Source organism: Petromyzon marinus, unplaced genomic scaffold, assembly GCF_048934315.1.
Source record: "Petromyzon marinus isolate PM22_M1 ecotype Great Lakes invasive population unplaced genomic scaffold, UKy_Petmar_22M1.pri1.0 PM_G_Scaffold_50, whole genome shotgun sequence".
Taxonomy (NCBI): Eukaryota; Metazoa; Chordata; class Hyperoartia; order Petromyzontiformes; family Petromyzontidae; genus Petromyzon; species Petromyzon marinus.
Genome location: NW_027423003.1, coordinates 385,098 through 401,632, shown reverse-complemented (window position 1 = coordinate 401,632; position 16,535 = coordinate 385,098). Strand labels below are relative to the sequence as shown.

Below are 16,535 nucleotides of genomic sequence, written 5' to 3'. Positions count from 1 at the left end.
AGATTGTTTAACAGTTGCATACCGGGTGGTGAAATGCTTTGCCGAGTACCTGAACTGTTTGACCAAGTGAATTCATGAAGAGTTCGATACGAGTTTGAGCGTTAATATTCTTGCGGAACGACAAAGGTCGAATATTTTAAAGATTCCTGATCGTACGTTTATTGCGACAATGTTCACGGGAAACACGTGTGGAGGAGAGTTCCGGGTGAAGTCTCCCCTTACCTGGCAACCATGGTGGCTGTCCTCTGATCACTCTCGCTCCGTCACAGCTACGAGCTGTAGGGACGGGACTCTCCACCCTGGCGCTGTTTTAATTCACAGCACAAAGCGGAGAGCCTCATCCCTGCAGTTCCCTCCTGTTGTGCCGCAGCATTTACCGCGTAACGAGGCAACGTTTTCATGAGCAGTGCGTTCCACTACGCACCCACACGAGCGAACCATGTGCAACAGTGTGCGTACATACAGACACGAACAAACACACGGGTGCACATACACACACGAGCGCTTACTTGCAAACACGGACGAGTGGAGATGCACGCAGTAGTGTGGTCACCACCTGACTAGCTTCACTAGTCACGTGATAACTAGTATACTAAACTATATACTACACTATACACTACACTATACACTGCACTATATACTACACTTCTATACACTACACTATACACTACACTACTATACACTACACTACTATACACTACACTATACACTACACTACTATACACTACGCTACTATACACTACACTATACACTACAGTAAACACTATTATACACTATACAATACACTATACACTACTATACACTATACACCACACTATACACTTATACACTACAATATACACTACACTATACACTACACTAAACACTTATACACTATACAATACACTATACACTACACTATACACTTATACACTACTATACACTACAATACACTATTATACACTACACTATTATACACTACACTATACACTTATACACTACAATATATACTACTATACACTACAATATGCACTATTATACACTACACTATACACTTATACACTACAATATATACTACTATACACTACAATATGCACTATTATACACTACACTATACACTTATACACTACAATATACACTACTATACACTACACTATTATACACTACACTATTATACACTACACACTTATACACTACAATATACACTACTATACACTACAATATACACTTATACACTACTAATTCAAAGCGTTCATCTTTGCTGATGTTGCTAGGTGGTAACTTAGCGTTTTTGAGGGTTGCAGCGATTTCAGATCTTGCTACGTCTGCAGAGATGTGACTCAAGCCCTTGAGTGCAACGTCGACATGGGCAATGATATCATTAACCGGTATGTGTCTCGGTGTGACAGCAAAGTTTAGACCTTTAGCTAAAACGAATATCAGACCATCAGAAATGGAACTGTTACTGCGATTAATTACGACTTTGTTGACGTCTATCTTTTCGGTGTGTGGATCCGATTTTTTGTTGGAGAGGTGATTTGAATGATCAATTAAAAGGAGATATTGTCGTCCTCTCAGCCGACAAGGGCAATGCCACTGTCATCATGGACAAAACAATATAACAACAAAATTCAAGAACTACTCAACGATGGCAGCTATACAAAAATAAAAAGAGATCCCACCAACAACCTGGTTACCAAAATGAACAAAATCATCTCTGATTCAATAGCATTAATTGATCAGACCAAACAGTTCTCGTTGAACCCCTCTGCTGCCAGACCACCAAGATTATATGGCCTTCCAAAGATACACAAAGAAGATACACCCCTTCGTCCCATCGTCTCTACTATCAATTCCCCCACCTATAAACTGGCACGTTTTCTTGCTGATATACTGCGACCTTTCACTGGAAAAACCACCTCTGCGGTACTAAATTCTACTCACCTGGTATCGACAATCAAAGGCATTTGCCTGTCCCCAGACGACCTGCTTGTCGTGATATACTGTAGTGTATAGTAGTGTATATTGAAGCTCTGTCGTCCTGACAGTTCTGTACCTTTCACCTGAAGACGGCCGCTTGCGTTGTGGCCGAAACGTCGTGAGAATTTTATTGTGTTATTTTATTATTTTATTCTCATTCTACGTGGCGGTGACTTACCGAAAGAACCAAAGGAGATGAGCTCGATTTATTTGGGGCGGATAAAGGCCACCGGCGCAGGCACTCTAGATCCCGGGGACGTGAATAACTCCACGCGCATTCAGGGCGTCCACATTGCCCTGTCAAGAGGCTGCAGGAGAGCGGGCGAAACAAAGAGCCCTGTGCTCGCCACGCGGACGGTCGCCCAGACAAACAACAAACTCTTCCAGGCTTCATCTTCTTTAGTTCTTTCGGTAAAGTCACCACGTAGAATGAGAATAAAATAATAAATTAATAAAATAAATTGACAATTAAATTCTCACGACGTTTCGGCCACAACAAAAGTGGCCTTCTTCAGGTGAAAGGAACATACCTGTCGGGACGACAGTTTCAATGAACATTGTGTTATTTTATTATTGAACCAGAAGCAATATATACATGAACCAGAAGCAATATACACATGAACCAGAAGCCATATATACATGAAACAGAAGCCATATATACATGAACCAGAACCCATATATACATGATCCAGAAGCCATATATACATTACCCAGAAGCCATATATGCATGAACCAGAAGCCATATATGCATGAACCAGAAGCCATATATACATGAACCAGAAGCTATATACACATGACCCAGAAGCCATATATACATGAACCAGAAGCCATATATATATGAACCAGAAGCCATATATACATGAACCAGAAGCCATATATATATGAACCAGAAGCCATATATACATGAACCAGAACCAATATATACATGATCCAGAAGCCATATATACATGACCCAGAAGCCATATATACATGAATCAGAAGCTATATATACATGACCCAGAAGCCATATATACATGAACCAGAAGCCATATATACATGAACCAGAAGCCATATATACATGGACCAGAAGCCATATATACATGAACCAGAAGCAATATATACATGAACCAGAAGCAATATACACATGAACCAGAAGCCATATATACATGAAACAGAAGCCATATATACATGATCCAGAAGCCATATATACATGATCCAGAAGCAATATATACATGAACCAGAAGCCATATATACATGAACCAGAAGCCATATATGCATGAACCAGAAGCCATATATACATGATCCAGAAGTCATATATACATGAACCAGCAGCCATATATACATGAACCAGAAGCCATATATATATGAACCAGAAGCCATATATACATGAACCAGAAGCCATATATACATGGACCAGAAGCCATATATACATGAACCAGAACCAATATATACATGATCCAGAAGCCATATATACATGACCCAGAAGCCATATATACATGAATCAGAAGCCATATATACATGACCCAGAAGCCATATATACATGAACCAGAAGCCATATATACATGAACCAGAAGCCATATATACATGGACCAGAAGCCATATATACATGAATCAAAGCCATATATACATGATCCGGAAGCTATATATACATGAACCAGAAGCCATATAGACATGACCCAGAAGCCATATACATGATCCAGAAGCCATATATACATGATCCAGAAGCAATATATACATGAATCAGAAGCCATATATACATGAACCAGAAGCCATATATACATGAACCAGAAGCCATATATACATGATCCAGAAGCAATATATACATGAATCAGAAGCCATATATACATGAACCAGAAGCCATATATACATGAACCAGCAGCCATATAACGCAAGTTAAAACTAAAGTTGTACGCGTATTAGATCATATTGACGAGAGCAATTGTGAGCCCAAGTTACAGACAGACAGAGCTCAAGTATTAACACCCCCAACCTTAGCCGCAACAAATATATTTGTTTAATTCTCTACTTGACCTCCGCCCTTCCTCTCTTACCGATGTTTGGTTCTTCTAATCATATTTGCAGGTGTATGGAACCAGAACGCTTTTGGAACTCACAGGAATACCTCTGACGTATGAACAAATCAGCTCCAGAGCAGATTTGTGCTCCCAAAAGGAAATAATGAAAATGAGATGTGTGTGTGCTTGTCCAATCAAATTCCCCAGGAGTTTAAAAGCGAGAACTTTAAGTCATAGATCGATAGTCATTACAAGTGCAGTAGTAAACACAAGTTTAGAACACGGTGGCAGCCAATCATCCCACTGCTAATGTACCAAGGATAGGTTATATCACACACATATATATAAGCATGCTAACCTTGGATGGTACATTACAACTAAACTATTACAACTATTTATTATTTTACCAGGTAAGGCCCAGTGAGCTATATAGTTCTATTTCAGAAGCGACCTTGCTATCTCAAATTAAAGCTCAACGAATTAAGATTGTACGTGCAAATTTGTAGCAGCCAAAAACTAAACATTAATCTTGCCTTTTTAAAGCTTTCGCGACTGCAGGAATTCATCTTCTTGGTTCTTTCGGTAAAATCACCACGTAGAATGGAAATAATAAAATAAAGTAGTAAAAATAAAACATAATAAAATAAAATTCTCACGACGTTTTGGCCACAACACAAGTAGCCTTCCTCAGGTGAAGGAACATAACTGTCGGGAAGACAGCGCTTTAGTTATTATGTTTAATTTTTATTATTTGATTCCCATTCTACGTGACTTTACCGAAAGAACCAAGAAGATTAATCTCGCCATCCCGATTGCTTGGGTTGCCGATTGAAAGCGTCCCAAACATTGTGAGTAACGCCTGGCCTACGTAACATCAGCACCAACGTCATGTGGCAATATGCCTGCAGGATCTCATCGTTCAAACAGGCGTCTGGCTTTGATGAAAGAATCCTTGAAAACAAAGCTCCATGAGCATCCCGGTCTCATGACGGTTCCCATTGCGCACACGGACAGCTGCTCTTCCACTCCGCTGCTGGACGAAGGCCTCCCCACGCCGCAGTCGAAACGTTGTGAGAATTTTATTGTTTTATATTTTTATTATTTTGTTTCCCTTCGAGGTGACTTTACCGAAAAAACCAAGAATACTCATCTGTTCCAGTTATCGACGTAACTGATGATTTGAGATTAGAATGTATATGCTCTGAACCCTCAGCCCTGTTCACAAAAATGTAATGCTGCTTTGGTTAATTCATGAGAACCAGACAGGAGTTAATTAAGGGTAGACACTCGGATAGTAATACAAGAATGGTTATGACAAGAATGTTTATTAATTCAATTATAATTGCCCAAGCGTCGTAGCATTGAAATGGTTGTGGTGGCTTTTGAATAGTGAAAAACTCCTTTTAAAAACGGTTTTATTTTAAAGTGCACTAAAAAGTAAAGAAATCGATTGGACAACGGGAAGTGGACGACATCTTGAGTACAAGATTTGACCACGACATCAAACACAGGAATGAAGTTTAATAACTTTTTTGTCACAACTTCGTTCAACTGACCATCGAGAAGTGCGTCAATGATGCGGCGCCATCTCCCACATCAACGCTTACTTGAATTAATTGGTTATTTTATAAATCAATCTTCAATGTACAACTTTTGTTTGTGTGGAGTGAGGGTGCCCGTAGCTCGTTCACACGGAGCAGGCGAGGCGATTCCACAGTTTAGGGACCGCGGCGTTTTTGACCTACACACATATATATGAATAAGGCGTACATACAAAATGTTAATCGCTTTAAAGGAGCCAATTAATTGATTCATTGATGCCGATTTTGATACAGGCATGCATTGTCACCGGATCTGAGTACCGTGTGCAAAATGTGGAATTGATTGGACGGCGGGAAGTGGACAAAATTTTTATCACAACATTTGACCACGACAAACAGAGGAATCAAGTTAAGTAAAACCATTTTGAACGCGAATGAGAAATCCCCCCCCACCCTCCACCGATGACGCGCGAGCATTGCTAGGGGCAACCCCCGGGCAGCTTTAGCGGTGCAAGGAAATACTTAAATACTGCGAAATAGCAATAAATTGTTAATTTAACAATTTTAAAGTTTACGGATGGGAAAACGGAATGGTGCTGGCTCACCACGGGGCTTGCGGCGTGGTACCCGGCTACTTTTTTTAAACGTAAACTCCACGGTTCACGAGCAAGTGTGCGTCCACACAGAGACAGACAGACACACAGAAAAAAATGCCTTTTATAGGTAAGAAAAGAAAAACGATGATGAGACTCAATGTGTGAAGAACACAGGATTTATTCGGCTCACAAGTCAACGGATATAACTTCAAAACACTTTTATCGGTCATCTCTTTCTCGAGACAGCGTTCCCGTGGGATTATTTCCAAGTCGATAGACGACACCTTTTTTTACTTATCCTGGCAGACACACAGACACGCCTGTCTATATGTGTCTGTGTCTCTGTGTGTGTGTCTATGTGTCTGTGAGTATGTTTGTGTGTGTCTGTGTCTGTGTCTCTGCGTGTGTCTCTGCATGTGCCTGTGTCTCTGTGTGTGTCTGTCTCTGCGTGTGTCTATGTGTCTTGTGTGTGTCTGTGTCTATGTATCTCTGCGTGTGTCTGTGTCTTTGTGTGTGTGTGTCTATGTGTCTCTGCGTGTGTGTCTGTGTGTCTCTGCATGTGCCTGTGTCTCTGTGTGTCTGTGTCTCTGCGTGTGTCTGTGTCTTGTGTGTGTCTGTGTCTATGTATCTCTGCGTGTGTCTGTGTCTTTGTGTGTGTCTATGTGTCTCTGCGTGTGTGTCTATGTGTCTCTGCGTGTGCCTGTGTCTCTGTGTGTCTGTGTCTCTGCGTGTGTCTATGTGTCTTGTGTATGTCTGTGTCTATATATCTCTGCGTGTGTCTGTCTGTGTGTTTGTCTATGTGTCTGTGTCTATGTGTCTCTGTGTGTGTCTATGTGTCTGCATGTGTCTATGTGTCTGTGTGTGTCTACAGTGACGCGCGGTGGTGGTAGTGATGGCGGTAGTGGTGGCGGCCGTATGGTGCATGTCGAACTTCTTTCACGCCGTACGTATCGTGAACATCGCCACTGGGGAGATTAAGGTGGCTGCGGGTGCTGGCGATGATTACTGGGCGCCCCCCCTGCCCGCCTTCGCCGCTAAACGTCGCTCGCCAGTCTGTTCCAAGCCATAGGGTAGGGGGAGCGAGATAGAGAGGGGGGGGGGGGTGGTGGTGGTGGACCTTTGTCTTGCGGCGTGTAAATATTGTTGCGTGCGTGCGGGGTTTGTCCATGTGGTGGCGGTAATGGTGAGTCGAGCAAAAGTGGTGAAAGTTTGTGGGGTCGCTCCGAGCTCACCCTGTCACCCATCGCTCTCGAGCTCCCTCCTAGGGGAAGATGATGAGGTTGACGAGGTTGATGATCCTCATCGTTTGTGAATGCAGAAATAAACATCAGAATCTGGTGGTTTCATTCTGACCTCCGATCCTGGTCAGCAATTGAACGTCGGGAAACCCTCGCGCCGAGGGGCCCCACTAGTGGGCGTGGCCGTGCCCCACCAGTGGGCGTGGCCGTGCCCCCATCACGTGGCGTGTGTAGTGACGGCAGCTACGCTCGGAGTGGCTGGATAATAAAGCTTGAAACGCACAGCAAACCACGTGGCCTTGGTGACACGCGATGCGAGGAGGACAGGCAGCCTATACAAAGACAAAGGCACCCCCAGTAGCCTCAGCACACTTTTGTGGCAAGTTCTGTTGGGAGTAGCAATTAAGGGCAGCACTGTAGGGCACTCCGGGGTGGGGAGATAGGGGGGTGGACAGCACCACAGGCCATCAGCCAGCTGCAGAAACATTCCCCTCCTCCACTCATCTCACTCACCCAGTCACCCCTCCACTCACCCCTCCACTCACCCCACCACTCATCTCACTCACCCCTCCATTCATCTCACTCACCCAGTCACCCCATTCACCCCCCCACTCACCCCTCCACTCACCCCTCCACTCACCGCTCCACTCATCTCACTCACCCCTCCACTCATCTCACTCACCCCTCCACTCACTCCTCCACTCATCTCACTCACCCATCCACTCACCCCTCCACTCACCCCTCCACTCACCCCTCCGCTCACCCCTCCACTCATCTCACTCACCCAGTTACCCACTCACCCCTCCACTCACCCCTCCGCTCACCCCTCCGCTCACCCCTCCACTCATCTCACTCACCCCTCCACTCACCACTCCGCTCACCCCTCCGCTCACCCATCCACTCACCCCACTCACCCCTCCACTCATCTCACTCACCCAGTCACCCACTCACCCCTCCACTCACCCCTCCGCTCACCCTCCGCTCACCCCTCCGCTCACCCCTCCACTCATCTCACTCACCCCTCCACTCACCCCTCCGCTCACCCCTCCGCTCACCCCTCCACTCATCTCACTCACCCCTCCACTCATCCCTCCACTGATCTCACTCACCCCTCCACTCACCCCTCCACTCACCCCTCCGCTCACCCCTCCACTCATCTCACTCACCCCTCCACTCACCCCACTCACCCCTCCGCTCATCTCACTCACCCCTCCACTCACCCCACTCACCCCTCCACTCATCTCACTCACCCAGTCACCCACTCACCCCTCCACTTATCCCACTCACCCCTCCACTCACCCCTCCACTCATCTCACTCACCCACTCACCCCTCCACTCACCCCACCACTCACCCCTCCACTCATCTCACTCACTCACCCCTCCACTCACCCCACTCACCCCTCCATTCATCTCACTCACCCAGTCACCCACTCACCCCTCCACTCACCCCACTCACCCCTCCACTCATCTCACTCACCCACTCACCCCTCCGCTCACCCCTCCGCTCACCCCTCCACTCATCTCACTCACCCCTCCGCTCACCCCTCCGCTCACCCCTCCACTCACCCCTCCGCTCACCCCACCACTCATCTCACTCCGCTCACCGCCCAGCCCCCCAGTAGCCCGAGCTGCTGCTGCTGCTGGGGGGCGTTGTCCCCCAGCGCCGCGTTGGCCCTCAGCAGGAACCTCGTGCGGTGACGCCGCCTCTCCCCCCCCCCTCCCTCCCCTGCCAGCAGCGCCCTCCTGCACCACCACCTCGTCCGCCTCCTCCTCCTCCGCGTAGGCCGCTGCCAGCAGCAGCTCCGCAATGCCTCCCACCGTGTCGCCGTCCCTCAGGGCCCTCCCCGGGGGGGTCGCCCCCCCCCCCACCGCCCCCCCCGCCGCGTGGATCCGCGCCGAGCGGCGCACCGGCGTCACGAGCCGCGGCCGCGAGGGGGGGGCTGCCGGCGCTGCGGTGGAAGGGGGGGCCGTGATGTTAGGGGGGGCAGCCAGGGTGGTGGTGGTGGTGCAGGAGATGTTGGCGGCTGGGGTGGTGGTGGTGCAGGAGATGTGGGCGGCTGGGGTGGTGGTGGTGGTGCAGGAGGTGTGGGCGGCTGGAGTGGTGGTGGTGCAGGAGATGTGGGCGACTGGGGTGGTGGTGGTGGTGCAGGAGATGTGGGCGGCTGGGGTGGTGGTGGTGCAGGAGGTGTGGGCGGCTGGGGTGGTGGTGGTGGTGCAGGAGATGTGGGCGGCTGGGGTGGTGGTGCAGGAGGTGTGGGCGGCTGGGGTGGTGGTGGTGCAGGAGATGTGGGCGGCTGGGGTGGTGGTGGTGCAGGAGATGTGGGCGGCTGGGGTGGTGGTGCAGGAGATGTGGGCGGCTGGGGTGGTGGTGGTGGTGCAGGTGTGGGCAGCTGGGGTGGTGGTGCAGGAGGTGTGGGCGGCTGGGGTGGTGGTGGTGCAGGAGGTGTGGGCGGCTGGGGTGGTGGTGGTGGTGGTGGTGCAGGAGGTGTGGGCGGCTGCAGTCACGAAAGCTTTAAATAAAAAATGTTCGACTTTAAATTAAAAAAAAAATTCGACTAAATTAAATTAAAAACTTAAAACATTTTTCGACTTAAATAAATTAAAACAAATTTAAAAAAAATTTCGCCCTCAAAAGCACTCGAACCTTGGGCAGCTGAGGCGCGCGAGTTCTCTTTGTCCATCGTAGACATCGCCGGAGAAGTTGTTGTTGTTGTGCTGTTGTTTAGTCGTCGTTGTATAGCTGTTGTATAGTCGTTGTTGTGCTGTTGTTTAGTCGTCGTTGTATAGCTGTTGTATAGTCGTTGTTGTGCTGTTGTTTAGTCGTCGTTGTATAGCTGTTGTATAGTCGTTGTTGTGCTGTTGTTTAGTCGTCGTTGTATAGCTGTTGTATAGTCGTTGTTGTGCTGTTGTTTAGTCGTCGTTGTATAGCTGTTGTATAGTCGTTGTTGTGCTGTTGTTTAGTCGTCGTTGTATAGCTGTTGTATAGTCGTTGTTGTGCTGTTGTATAGTCGTCGTTGTATAGCTGTTGTATAGTCGTTGTTTATTTGTACTTTAATGTTTAAAGTCGTAAAGTTAAATGGTTAAAGTCGCAGCCTAAGTGGAGGCCTTCGAGGCGGCCATCGACAAATTCTGAAATTTCGCGACCCTTGCCCCCTGAACTCGCTTCCGATTGGCTGCGGGAGAGGACACACACACACGAGTGTACACCATCACACCATCACACACACAGTGCACACCACCACACTATCACACATACAGAGTGCACACCACCACACTATCACACACACAGAGTGTACATCACCACACCATCACACACACACCTCACGCTTTCTCTCTGTTTAAACGTGAAAACTCTTAAACTCTTAAAACACCAACCCTTAAACACCAACCCTTAAACACCAACCCTTAAAGACCAACCCTTAAAGACCAACCCTTAAACACCAACCTTTAAACGCCAACCCTTAAACACCAACCCTTAAACACCAACCCTTAAACACCAACCCTTAAACACCAACCCTTAAACACCAACCCTTAAACACCAACCCTTAAACACCAACCCTTAAACACCAACCCTTAAAGACCAACCCTTAAACACCAACCTTTAAACGCCAACCCTTAATCACCACCCGTTAAACACCAATCCTTAAACGCCAAGCCTTAAACACCAACCCTTAAACACCAACCCTTAAAGACCAACCCTTAAACACCAACCCTTAAACACCAACCCTTAAACACCAAGCCTTAAAGACCAAGCCTTAAACGCCAACCTTTAAACGCCAACCCTTAATCACCAACCTTTAAACGCCAACCCTTAAAGACCAAGCCTTAAACGCCAACCTTTAAACACCAACCCTTAGAGACAAAGCCTTAAACACCAACCCTTAAACACCAATCCTTAAACACCAACCCTTAAACACCAACCCTTAAACACCAACCCTTAAACACCAACCCTTAAACACCAACCCTTAAACACCAACCCTTAAACACCAACCCTTAAACACCAACCCTTAAAGACCAAGCCTTAAAAGCCAACCCTTAAACACAAACCCTTAAACACCAACCCTTAAACACCAACCCTTAAACACCAACCCTTAAACGCCAACCCTTAAACACCAACCCTTAAACACCAACCCTTAAACACCAACCCTTAAAGACCAAGCCTTAAAAGCCAACCCTTAAACACCAACCCTTAAACACCAACCCTTAAACACCAACCCTTAAAGACCAAGCCTTAAAAGCCAACCCTTAAACACCAACCCTTAAACACCAACCCTTAAACACCAACCCTTAAACACCAACCCTTAAACACCAACCCTTAAACACAAACCCGTAAACACCAACCTTTAAACGCCAAGCCTTAAACACCAACCCTTAAAGACCAACCCTTAAACACCAACCCTTAAACACTAACCTTTAAACGCCAACCCTTAAACACCAACCCTTAAACACCAACCCTTAAACACCAATCCTTAAACACCAACCCTTAAACACCAACCCTTAAACACCAACCCTTAAACACCAACCCTTAAACACCAACCCTTAAACACCAACCCTTAAAGACCAAGCCTAAAAAGCCAACCCTTAAACACCAACCCTTAAACACCAACCCTTAAACACCAACCCTTAAACACAAACCCTTAAACACCAACCCTTAAACACCAACCTTTAAACGCCAACCCTTAAACACCAACCCTTAAAGACCAACCCTTAAACACCAACCTTTAAACGCCAACCCTTAAACACCAAGCCTTAAACACCAACCCTTAAACACCAACCCTTAAAGACCAACCCTTAAAGACCAAGCCTTAATCACCACCCGTTAAACACCAACCCTTAAACACCAACCCTTAAACACCAATCCTTAAACGCCAAGCCTTAAACACCAACCCTTAAACACAAACCCTTAAATGCAAACCCTTAAACACCACCCGTTAAATTTACACCAATCCTTAAACGCCAAGCCTTAAACACCAAGCCTTAAACACAAACCCTTAAACACCAACCCTTAAACGCAAACCCGTAAAAGCCAACCCATAAACGCCAACCCTTAAAAACAAACCCTTAAACGCCATCCCTTAAACACCAAACCTTAAACAGCAGCCTTTAAACACCAACCCTTAAAGGCCAAACTTACACGCCACAACCTGGACGGTAGAGGGCATTCTTTACCTCACGCTTTCTCTCAAAAGTGGCGACCTCACACTCCTAGCGGGTCGTCCTCCTCCTCCTCGTCGTTAATTGAGCAACAAAAATAAATTTTCCGGCGTCTGCACCCCCCTCACGAATTAAAAAAATGGCGGTGGGTGAGGGGGAGGAGCCAAAACAAATTGGCGGGAAAACAAAAAAAACTTCGCGTCACGTGGGAAGGGAGACGCCAAATCCGATTGGCTCCGAGGCGGGAGCGACTTTGAGGAAAACTTTTTTACAGTAAGAAATTACAAAACTCAACATCGACAATAAAACTCGCGTTGGCATTCGCGCGTTGTAAATAAATGTAAAAAAATAAAAGTTTTATTGTTGACGTACCATATTTAAATTAAATGTTTTTTACTCAAACGCGATTCCGTTGTTTCGTTTCCTTCTCGTCCTGAATCGTGTCGAGCTATGATTACGAAACGCGAATCGTGGTCGGCGTTGCTGAGCCAATAGGAACGCAACGCTGCTGAAGGCAGCGTCCAATAGGAGAAGGCGATGGTGGGAGGTGGCCGGGTGCCGCTTGGACCAATCAGTGAGCAGGCCGTTCAATGTTTCCCGCTCTTTCGGGGTTTTTATGATCACAAAACAATATTTAAACCCCGGGGTAAAAGTTATGGAGAGCATTGTTTCGATAAGTGTGTAGTCGGCAAAGTTTGCACGTAAATTATATTTAAACAGAGGAGCAGTAACAATAATATAACTCCACCAATATTATCCCAATGGTAATCGATTCCATCAGCTATAATCACTACCACCATCTCGATTCCCGCTTTATCCCCCCCCCCCCCCCATTGAAAATCGATTCCACGAGCTCCATTCACCAACAATCGATTCCCATGTTATCAACAACGGGAATCGACTCCATCTAAAACGTCGGAAGCCGCAACGGGAATCGACTCCATCTGAACGTCGGAAGCCGCAACGGGAATCGACTCTATCTGAACGTTGGAAGCGGCAACGGGAATCGACTCAATCTGAAGGTTGGAAGCCGCAACGGGAATCGACTCCATCTGAACGTCGGAAGCCGCAACAGGAATCGATTCCATGTTATTTTTTAACAATAATGTCTAAGAGTCATCTTCTTTGGTTCTTTCGGTAAAGTCACGTAGAATGAGAATAAAATAATAAATTGATAAAATAAAATAACACAATAATATTCTCACGACGTTTCGGCCACAACACAAGCGGCCTTCATCAGGTGAAGGGACGAGACTGTCTGGTAGGACAGCACTGGAGTGAGAGAGCCACGTTCAGATCATGACCTTTAAGCTGTGTGAGAGGAACAAAGCGCCTTGACAAAGGAATTAGCATATAATTTAGCATTGAAATGGCTGAGTGATTAGCTTGTGACTGGTCACAGAAATTGCTATGTTAAAAGTTAAAGCATACACATCCGCAGAGGCACCCATTGATAAAGGAATTCGCATAGAATTTAGTATTGAAATAGCTAAGTTAAAGTATACACATCCGCAGAGGCACCCCTTGACAAAGGAATTAGCATAGAATTTAGCATTGAAATAGCTGAGTGATTAGCTTGTAACTGGTTACAGAAATAGCTACGTTAAAGTCAGAGCATACACATTCACCGAGGCACTTAGTACAAATCAAACAGGAGAATTTAGCATTGAAATAACTAGGCGAATTTAGCATTGAAATAACTGAGTGATTAGCTAGTGACTGGTCACAGAAATGACTATGTTGAAGTCAAGGCCTACACATCTGAGCTATTCACAGTACTATATAGTGAACCAATAAAAAAACTAAAATATAAATTACCTTAATGTTATCAATAAACTCTATATTCTCCAATCAGCTAAGCTTCCAACAATAAGTCGTTATATATCACAATGCTATATGGCGAAAAAATGGGTGGATTCTTACCCTCAACTTTAGCACCACGGATAGCTACGGGCCCCGTTCAGACGGACGAGTTCATCCATGGTCGGAACAGAGGAGGGGGAGAAAGACAGCTGCGAGGCGCTATTATACTCCATGTTGTAAACTATACCATTAACCGTGGTGTGAGATGTATTAAGAGTCAATGCTGGCGAAAGAGCTGCGGTCTGAAGGTCATCGTAAAAATAAATAAATTAAGAACAGAAATGGTTTAAAACATCTTTCCAGTGGTTACTAAGCCAGAATCCATCTTCTCGGTTGAAATTGTCTCTGTGCTTGTATATGTGAATGGCCTCATGAACGAATCTCTCATGGTAGCCGGTTGGTTTGCAAAGAACCTCCGTCTCGGAGAAGTCAATGTCATGTGAGCCCACTGAATTATAACAGTGATCTGCCACGGCAGAGGAGTTCGTCCTACCGTGTTTCAAGTCTGCTTTATGTTCGCGGATGCGGTCCGAGATATGTCGTTTGGTTTCTCCAATGTAGCTACTACCACAGAGGCACTTTAGTTTGTAAACGCCCGGGTACTGTATGTCTGGAACTGATGCCATCCAGACTGCCACTCTGCGCCCAACCTTATGGAAGAGGTACGTGGATGACACTTTTGTCATCTGGCCACATGGCCGGCCTGCTCTAGACCAATTCTTCGACCACATCAATTCCATACACCCAGCCATCAGATTTACCATGGAAGTCGAAATAGATGGCAAGATACCTTTTTTGGATTTCCTAATTAAAAAGAGACCTGATGGTTCAATGAGCCACTCTGTCTACAGGAAAGCTACCCATACGGATGCTTATCTGAAACCGGATTCCCACCACCATCCATCACAGAAGAATTCTCTCATCAAGACTCTGTATCATAGAGCCCAATGCATATCCGACCAGGAACACATAAGCAGTGAACTCAAGCACGTACACCAAGCTCTTAGGGCTAATGGTTACTCCGACTATACAATCCGCAAAGCTATCACTCAAACCATGAAGAAGAACCCTCTTGAGGAGCCTTTCAAAACCATCACTTTACCCTACATTGCTGGGATCACAAAAAAGATCTCCAAAATCTTGAATAAACACAAGATCCAGGTCCGTTTCAACACATTACATAAAATCCGTGATCTGGTTCCGTCTGTAAAAGATGTGATTCCGGACATACAATACCCTGGTGTCTACAAACTAAGTTGCCTCTGTGGTAGTAGTTACATTGGAGAAACCAAACGCCATATCTCGGACCGCATTCGTGAACATAAAGCAGACCTTAAACACGGTAGGACCAACACCTCGGCCGTAGCAGATCATTGTTCTAATTCAGTAGGCTCACATGCCATTGACTTTTCCAAGACGGAGGTTCTTTGTAAGCCATCTGGCTTCCATGAGAGATTCGTTCATGAGGCTATCCACATATACAAGCACAGAGACAATTTCAACCGAGAAGATGGATTCTATCTTAGCAATCATTGGAAAGATTTGATAAATCATTTCAGTTCTTGATTGATTGTTCACGCTTACAGTGGCTTTCAGACAGCATACATAAAAACAAATTTCGTCTCCCCCCTCCTCTTTTCAAAAAATAGATGGACTAGTCCTGGGCAAACTGCCAATCGTTGCGCGTGACGCAAACGTTATATTTTTTATAAATAAATAAATAAATATGCCGTTTTCGAAATAAATTTATGCAAACCGACACACCTGATGATGACCGTTTGAGTTATGGTCGAAACGTCGTGAGAATTTTTTTTATTGTTTTATATATATTTTGTTATTTTGTTGTTTCTCTTCAACGTGACTTTACCGAAAAAACTAAGAATATGAATTACTGCAGTCACGAAAGCTTTAAATCAAAATTTTATCGCCTCTACGGGGAGGGTTTTCACATAACTTTAAGATCGTTCAACAAACTCCGGGATAAGAAAGCTCAGCTGATCGAGTCTCTCACCTTCCTGAAGAGATGCCGCGACTCTGGGGTAATACCAATCGCATTTACACTCACCTCTGCTACTGTAACTTCTTCTAATGCGAAACGAATTCTTTTCAAAACTAGCTTAGCTCTTATCTCAGAAAAAATCAGACTTATACGCACAGAACTAGATCAGTTAGACAAGACACTCTACAAAT

At 45.6% G+C, this 16,535-nt stretch overlaps 1 long non-coding RNA gene across 1 annotated transcript; it reads right to left on the bottom strand.

The window, feature by feature from the left end:
- Positions 1-6,250: 6,250 nt before the first annotated feature.
- Positions 6,251-12,934, bottom strand: LOC142917433 (uncharacterized). Its single transcript, XR_012936990.1, has 4 exons — positions 12,498-12,934; positions 9,973-10,501; positions 8,933-9,277; positions 6,251-7,143 (listed from the first exon to the last, which is right to left on the bottom strand). It is a non-coding gene; the product is annotated as an uncharacterized LOC142917433 (long non-coding RNA).
- Between the last annotated feature and the right edge of the window lie 3,601 nt (positions 12,935-16,535).